This window comes from Nannospalax galili, unplaced genomic scaffold (assembly GCF_000622305.1).
Source record: "Nannospalax galili isolate Female #2095 unplaced genomic scaffold, S.galili_v1.0 scaffold364, whole genome shotgun sequence".
Classification (NCBI taxonomy): Eukaryota; Metazoa; Chordata; class Mammalia; order Rodentia; family Spalacidae; genus Nannospalax; species Nannospalax galili.
In genome coordinates, this window is record NW_008352752.1 from 1,225,251 (window position 1) to 1,234,704 (window position 9,454).

Sequence of the window (9,454 nt, forward strand, 5' to 3'; positions counted from 1 at the left end):
AGGGAGGGAGGGAGGGAGGGAGGGAGGGAGGATGTGGGTGGCATTACATGGAAGTAAATCCTGTCTGTCTGTCTGTCTGTCCTGCCTCAGCATATGCCCGAGGTAAGACTGTGCTTCATGAGCTGTGGTCATGGGATTTCCAAGAGCCGATGAGGCATCAGCATTACCTCCTGATACCCCTTGAATGTCCATTGGACAACTGCCAGAGAGACTTTTTCTTTCCACTCTGATCATAGATGCACATTTGAGTAACTGGTGAGCAGAGACCTACTGCCAATTTTCAATGAAACTATGTTATTTATAAAAAATAAACTTTTATTGTTTAAAGCCATTGAGACTTCAGAGCTCTTTGATACAGTAGCTTGGCCCTAAATTATCCTGATTATACCACCTCTATCAAAAATACAGCAAAAAAAAAAAAAAGTAACTTTAGCTGAGTAATTTAGCAGCAAAGAACCAATTATGGGAAGCAGGGGGGTTCTGCGACCTGAGTATTTCCTGAAAGCCTGGGGACCTGGAGACATTTGAAATTTGCCTTTAACCAGCAATGCAGGACTTGCTGAGCATTCTTACTCGTTGAAGAAAAGCCCTCTTCTGATTTAATGATTTTTCTTCATTCACACAAACAACTCCACAAACACTTAGGGATGGCTCAGCAGGTAAAGGCATTTGTCACCAAGCCCGACGACCTGAGTTTGATCCCGGGAATGCATAAGCTGGAAGGACATAACAGATTTCCAAAAGTTGTCTCTGACTCTTCAAGTGTCCCCACAACAGATAAATAAAAAAAAAATTCAGAATTGCCAGGCGTGGTGGTGCACGCCTGTAGTCCCAGCACTTGGGAGGCAGAGGCAGGCGGATCTCTGTGAGTTCAAGGACAGCCTGGTCTACACAGTGAGCTCCAGGCCAGCGGGGGCTACAGGGAAACCCTGTTTCAAAAAGACCAAAAAAAAATTTTTTTTCAAAATATAAATGTAAATCAGTAAGTGAAAATCCAATCATCCCCCTGTTTTGGAAAGTTAACTATACAGCTTTTAGGATATTACTGGACACATTAGACAGTTTTTCCTTTTACGTCAATGGAAATACATTTTTTTCCTCCTGCTTCAGATGAGTTTATAACAACCTCATCATTCATCATCTCTTTTATTTTTCATCGTTGTTTACAAAAGAGAGAGACAGAGAGAGGAGAGAGAAAGAGAGAGAGAGAGAGAGAGAGAGAGAGAGAGAGGAAGACACTGTCTTGCTATGCAATCCAAACTGGCCTCAAACTCTCCATCCTGCCTCTGCCTCCTGAATCTGGGATTTCAAGCATGCAGGCCTGGCTCATATCATCTTGTAGCATGTCGAAAATATCTCAGCTTCTACTCAAAACACCCTATTGTACATCTCTTTATAAAAGTGTGATTGTAGCTGCTGTGGTGATGCACACCTTTCATCCCAGTACATGGGAGGCAGAGGCAGGCGAATCTCCGGGTTGGAGGTCAGTCTGGTCTACATAGCAAGTTCAAGGCCAACTACAGCTACAGGGAGACCCTATCTCAAAAAGACCAAAAACAGGAAACAGTGATTGTAAAGTGGATAGAATCTTAGGCTTATGCAATACTTTTTTACTGCATAAATGCATGGGATTCATAAGGATTGGATGGCCATCTCAGGAGCTTTCTAATGCAAAGGCTCCCAAAGAATACAAAGCTGTCTTATCTTAGCTGTGCTTTTCTGGTTTGGTTTGGTTTGATTGAGACAATGTCTCACTATGCAACTCCAGCTGTTTTGGAGCTTGCTGTGTAGACAGGCTGACCTTGAACTCACAAATGCACCTGCCTCTGCTTCCCGAGTGCTGGGATCACCTAGCTGGCCTGTTTGATGCCAGTGATCCGCTCTGCAGATGAGAACACAGCTTCTTACGGCTTTGCTTTACTTTCCACCCTGTTCAGAGGCTCTAGTGCTCCAGCGACAACCTTCCAGACACAAGTCCAGAAGGAAAGTCTGAATTCCCAGAGACTTCACAAGGGAAGTCACACTCTGACTTGACCATTTTGGAACCCATAACACCCCTCCCATCACTTTGGCCAGTCAGGCAGCCTAGACCTTTGAGGGAAATGGGTCTCATGCTCTATGTCTGGAGCTGGGATGATGGTGAACCTCCTTCAAAGCATGTGATGTGAATGAAGAAAGACTTTTATAAACAGAAGGAAAATAAGCATTCCTGCTCAAAAACACATCAAACACCCACATCCACTTCCTCTATGCTCTCTTGCCCCAACAATCTTATTCTTTCACAAATTTTTCTACACATTTACAAAACATACAATATATGGACTCAAACTAGATTTTTTTTGCCATTTGATTTTCCAATAATATTTATCCTAGATAAATTAGATTTTATCCTAGATTTTTGTATTAGCCCATATAAGTTTACCTTCTCTTTTATAATAACTGCATATTTCATTATAAATGTGTAGTATCATTTATTCATTTAATCTCATTTATGGACATTTTGGAGGTTTGGGAGGATGCTATACTTAGAAACAATGTTTCATTGTGTATGTGTGTGCTTAAATATGGACACATTTCTATAAGTTTAGCTCTAGATTAAAATTTTGTATCAGGTACATTAGTTATTTTTCTCATTGCTGAGGTAAAAAACAATTTGCAGAAACAGCTTATAAGAGGAGGGGTTTAACTTGGCTCACAGTCTGAGGGGGTGCAGTCTGTCCAGCAGGAAGGGCGAATCTGTCTATGATGGCAGGAGCTTGCAGTCACGGCCTCTCACATCCTGGTAGATCAGAAAACAGAAAACTTGGACCACAGCCAGAAGTTAGTATCACCTTCAAGACCCACCCCAGCAACCCAGGTCTGCTAGGCAGGTCACATCCCCAGATAGCCACAAAGCTCTGGAAGTAGCAACCGCAGCTGAGGACCAGTGTCCAGCCACAGGAGCTAGCAACATTTCATACCCAATCATGACCCTGAGGGGCTGGACAGATGAGCAGCAGAGAGTGCTTGGCGCAGAGGATTGGCGTTCACTTCCTAGGACCCTCATCAGGCAGTTCACAACTACCTAGAACTCCAGTTCCAGGGAATCTGACACCTTCTTACAGTCTTGTTGGGCACCTGCACACACATGTGCACACACACACACACACATGCATACAGATGCATAAATTTAAAAAATAATTTAAAAAAGAAATAACATTGGCTCACAGAAGGTCTGTATTTAAAATGCTAATACACGTGTTCAAAACTACAAATAAAATTCAAGACTGAACTTCCTGGCTTCCCTGCATGTGGTCTGTGGGAGAACCTTTGTCTCCCCATTTTGCTCATGTAATAAGTGAAAGCAATATGTATTGTTTTGCATGTCATATATGTTTATTAACCAAGTGAATGCTGCTGTCTATGAGTTACTTGCTTCCATAATTGTTTTCTCTCTCACTGAGTTCTTAACATATTTTTTTAAAAGTCAATGTCTCATCAGCCACATCAATATCTTTTTTCCTTTGGCTCTTTTCTATGACATTTTTGCTGCATCAAACTTTAAGCTCTATGCACTTGAATGCATCCCTTTCCGCCCATCCCTCTGGTGTGTTACTTAGCAATCATCCTAAATTCTCTATTTTTTAATGGTCATTTTCCCCTTTAATTCATTGTTCCATCTGAAATCATTGTCAATGTTCAGATTCGTGATCACTAATCATTTGTTTCTCTCATCACCTAGGCTCATGGAACATCACAACCCTGCACTGGGTTGGGAAATCCCTGTGAATCAAAGTGACCCAAGTCATGCCTATGAGCTGGTCTTTGAGTAAGTACCTGCAGGACTCTCCTCTCAGCCAGGCGTGAGAATCAACTGTTGAGGTACCGAGTGACTGATGCTTTCTGCTTTGGGGTGCAGCATTCGTAGCTGCCTGGAGCCCACCTTTCTTTCAGGCAATTTTGTGGCAGATGGAGTCAATGGCTCCTCCTGGTCCACACTTCCTTTCACGTGGCCCAAATCACTTCTTAGGTCAGCACTAGGGTCACTTCTAAGGTCTTTGAAGGCCCCAGACCGCCTGAAACTCCTCATCTCAGATGAGAGACTATCATTGTTAGGAGCTTCAGACTTATGTAGTGTACATACAAAGCTCTGTGCTCTTACAGAAACAGTAGTTTAATTATGAAAAACAGAGACCTAATATTTTCTTGCCATCATCTTTCAGCAGTTAAGTATCAATTAATATATGTTTGGACTGTATTGTGTTAAAACCTTCCTTGTTTAAAAATTGCTTCCTGAGTCATTTGAGTTTCATAAAAAATAAATGGGTAAATGAATTTTGGTTTGGGATTGGGACAGAATTTCCAACAACCACCAAAATCACCCTAAATACATTTCTGCTGATTTACACTGCATATTTAGGTGAAGTAGTACTCTCAGGATTAAAGATTATAAAAGCTAAATATTGATCAACTCTGAAAATCACTGAAGGTGCTTTGTCCTGTGCTACCAAACATTCAGTAAGATTTAACTCTTCACGTAGAGGTAAACAAAACACCTACCTCATCAGTATGCAATTTTTTTCATCTTTAATAAACAGTAAAACTATATGTATGCCAAAGAATGATTTAAAATAAATGTATTTATGACTTGCTACCAGTAAATGTTTGACTCGTATGCCTATTCCAGGCACTTTTACAGGGACTAACAAGTCATGCAAAAATTTCTCAGGTAAAAAGAGGTTGTGAATGAACGTTTTTCATTCAAAAGGTGCTAAGAGTTGTATCTACAAAAACGACAGGGACCCCAGATATAGCTCTACAAGTTTAGAACTCACTGAGAACGTTAGTGCCCCTCAGTCTAAGAAGGAGCTGTGGCAAACATGCATTATTTCTGTGCCCAGGAAGGAAAGGAAAGGCATCCCTCAGGCACAACCGCCAGTGTCCAAGGACCACACACTTTGCTCTTCCTAGTAACACAGACCCGGAACTCTATCAGGTGAGGCTCTGACTCTCCAGTATGAGGGAGATGAGGTTGGTCACCTCCTACCTCGCCATTTTGCTCAGTGTTTGTTTGATTATGACTGTGGAAACTCCATGTTCACAACTCCGGGTTTTCCAGCTCTGGAGGAGATGGGGAGGAGGGAAGTGACGCACCCATCAGGATGTGGGCAAAGACCTGGAAGTCTTTGGGTCTCTGGAGAGAAGAACTTCCAGGAATGCAAAAACTTAGCCCATTCTCTCATGCTGACTTCCACTTCTTACCTTTTCTTGTTAAATTCATTCCAAATTCTATCCTAACAAGGATTTCTCAATTTTAAATTCAAATAAAAAGTATATTCATGTAAGTGTGAGAACAGCTACCAGATACAGGACCAGAAAAGCACTAACATAATTCAGAGATAATACAGCAATTACTGATGTGATGCCAATTGAATTAAACATTTCAAAGTATGTGGTTTTTCAGGCATTTTTTGTTTTTTTTGTTTTGTTTTTGTTTTTTGGACAGGGTCTCCCTGAAGCCCCAGCTGGCCTGGAACTCACTATGTAGACCAGGCCGGCCTCAAACTCAAAGAGATCTTCCTGCCTCTGCCTCTCAAGTGCTGGGATTAAAGGTGTGTGCCACCATGCCCCGCCTTAAAAATATTTTTATTGGTAAGAGAAAGGCCAAGTAAGAATTGTTTTACCAATGAGGCTGGGATGACTCCGCAATACAAAGCACTAGCTGCTCTTGCAGAGCACCCAAGTTCAGTTCCCAGCACCACCATCCAGGGGCTCGTAACAGCCTGGCTATAACTCCAATTCCAGGGTATCTGACGCCCTCTTCTGGTCTCCTTGGGCACTGCACACATGTGGTACACAAACAGACATGGAGGCACACACACATACACATACATAAAAGTAAATGAATTTTTTAAATAAGAACTTAATGAAGAAAACCACAATGGAACCAAAAGCCTCCAATCTTTATGTACCCACAGTTGATTCAAAGCCAAGCTCATGTCTGTCGTGAGGGAGCCTCTCATGAACACAGAGGTCAGGGTTGTGAAACTGACACCGTTCCACCATGAATTAATGAGCATCTTCAGATCTAAAGAGGTGTCTGATGGAAAAGTTCAGGCTTTGCTCCCCAAAGGCAGAGAAAACACAAGCTAAAGTCCCTGTGAGCTCCTTCCACAATACTGTTGGGAAGGACGGTTTTCCTGTTTTATCACCAACCAATATTAATCGCTATTAGAGAAAAGGAAAGTCAGAGAATAAAGCCCACCTCTGCACCTTACGTCGATTATAGCTATAGGAGGAATTTTTTTTTTTTTTTACTATTGGCAAAGCCATGGGAAAACAATCTTTGTTCCATTCTGTTGCTGTTGTTTTTTGCAGAATTTGCAAAAACAATAACCTTAAATCAGCCCTCTTGATCTACCACAAGCTCTGGATAATTACTCCCAGTAGGTCCCTTCAGTGAGTCAGTTTCTATTTTTTTCTTCAAAAGTAGTTTCTTTTTGACATTTTTATGCAGTCTTTCTGTTTGCTAAAAATAACAGAAATCTCCTATTACAAAAACATCAACAACTGTTGGGGATTCTGTCTCTCCAGGCCTCCACTCATGCTCAGGCAACTGCGTGGTCCAGGCCTCTGCTCAGGCTGCGTGGTGAGCTGAGCTGAGAACTTCTTAACGAAAGAAACACAGATTGAGGCTAGTTGTGGCTCCATTCCATTGTCAAACACCTATGCTGTGCACATGAAGCCTCTGTGATTTCTGGACTATTCCTTTATTTTTATATTCTGACCTTTAAGACTCTAATGTAAGCAGACATGGGAGTACAGGTCTGTACTATACTAAAACAGGACACCAAAACAGGGGGATCAAGAGTTTTAGGCCAGGGCCAGAGAGATGGTTCAGCAGATAAAATCACTTGCCATGCAAGCCTGTTGACCTGAGTTCAATCCCTGGAACCCACAACAACGTAAGGGGAGAACTGATTCCTGTAGGCTGTCCTCTGACTTCCACATTCATACCATAGTGCATGTGAGCACACACACACACACACACACACACACACACACACACAAATATTTAAAATTCATATGGTTTAGAGAATTCTAGACCAGGTGAGCTACATAATAAGACACTATCTTTAAAAAAAAAAAAAAAAAAAAAAAGTCTGTGTGTGGGGACACATGCCTATAATCCAGGTAGTCAGGAAGCCGAAGCTTAACTGTGAGTTTCAGGCCACTCTGAGCTAGAGTCAAACCCTGCCTCAAAAGGAAAAAGTAAAGAAAAACTAATGTACCTTAAAATCAAAGCCAGTTCAAGAGAATTATGACTGCCTCCAGCTAAGAAAGAGAACTTGAACCCAGTTCACCATTCCATCTGAACTAAGAGGTTAGCAAAACATTGGCTTTGAAGACCCTGGGTCATCAGGCGACCAAGGACACACGATTCCTGAAATTAGAGATGCAGATGAAACGGGCTCTTGGTTTCTACCTTATTGCCTGAGCACAGTAGAGGAAGGAGACCCAGGAGGTGTTAGCAGAAGGCTCACCAAGGTGAAGGGACGGAGTTGAGGGTGGGTTCACAGCACCAAGTGCCCTTTAGAGCTCCCCACACAAACAACTCCAGATCTGTGTACCATGCATGTCCTTTGAGGGCTCCGTTGCACGCACATCAGCACATGCACAGAGCAAGCTACCAGAGAACCACCTAAAAGTGACAGCGTCCAGTAAATAGTCAGGGCTGAAAAGAACGCTGGTACCAAAAGGCCAACTGGAAAACCTCAAGATTCACGGGTCTTTGGTTATGCTATTCATGACAAGCATCTCACCTCAGCTGTGGAGCATAATTAGCCCGTGACTAACACGACTCTGGTCTTCCTAGCGATTTTGAAAAGCAAGACCAGAAGGAGTCATGCTGTTTCCCAGTGACTGAACTGTGCCCCTGAACGAAGCTCAACAATATTTATAGGAACACAAAAATATCCACCATCCTACAAGGTATGATTTACAATACCTGGCATCCAATCAAAATTTTCCAGACCACAAAGACACAGGAAAATATGATCCATAATGAGGAGATAAATCAATCAATTGGATCTGATTAAGAACTAGCCACAGATGTTATAGTTAACAGAGAAGGATATTAAACTGGTTATTATAACTGTATTCCATATGTTCAAAAAAGTTGGGCAAAAACAAGAAAAGTATAAAACAGAACCAACTAGAGCTTGTAGTGATTAAAACTAAGTAGTGTAAGATGAGAAATACACTTTCTGGGATTCGCAGAAGATCAGACTTTGCAGAAGAAAAGATTAGTGAACTCGAAGGTTCAACCCAAAATGAAACATAGATGATGTAACATTAAAACGTTGGGCAGGGCCGAGGAGATGAAATGCTGGCAAGACTGGGAACCTGACTTCAGTCCTCAGAACTCACATAAAACAGCAGGCATGCTGCTGGCAGTCTGTGGAGACAGGAGACAGGCAGATCCTGGGGACTCTCAGGCCAGCCATGCTACGGTGAAATGGTAAACCTGTATTCAGTGAAAGACCCCTTCTCAACACTAACATAAAATAAAGTAAGGTGGGGAAAATATTGAGAGAAGCACCCTCACAGCAATCTCCAGCCTCCACATGAACAGGCATACGTACTCGAGCACACATGAGCACACATATACGCACACACATTGACCACACACATACACAAACACACACAAAATGTAAGCAAACTGGATAATTTTTCATTCTTATAGAAACTTAAAGAAAGCATTAATTTCCCTGAAAAATATTGCTAGGACTCTAACCAGACTGATTAGAGATGGGAAATGGGGGAAGAAACACCACTACAAAGTTTGCAAGAGCCTAGTACACACCAGCAAACTCTAAAATTCAGCTGCAGCGGATAAATTCCTTGCAAGATGCAAACTCCTATTCAAGTCCTATTCAAGAAAAATACTAGAGAGCACGCATGGCCCTCTACCTAGAAAAGAAATTAGTACAGAGTTGTAAAACTTCCCACAAATAACTGCTAACACACAAAACTGCTTCATTGGGTATCCTGCTAAAGATGTCATAAGAAATAACACCAAGTTTACACAAACGCAGATAGCCAAGAAGGAAGGAATGTTTCCCAGTGATGAGGCCAAGTTTACCTTGACACAAGAAATAGATGTAGGACAAAAACCTTCGGACCAAGATGCCTCGTGGTAGTAGATGGTGACGTTCTAGCCAAAATTTGAGCAAATCAAATCCGCCACTGTAATCAAATCCGCCATGACCAGGTCTGCAAGGTTGGTTTAACGATAGAAAATGCATCAATGTGCTTCACCAACAAAAAAAAAGGATATAACTTTATGAGCATCTAAACAGGCACGGAGGAAAGCATTTGACAAATTCCAACCTGCATTCCTATTTTTTTTTTCTTCTTTGACTTATTTTTTATGGGGCTTTTGGCTACTCTAACATTCCCCCCTCTGAAGAGG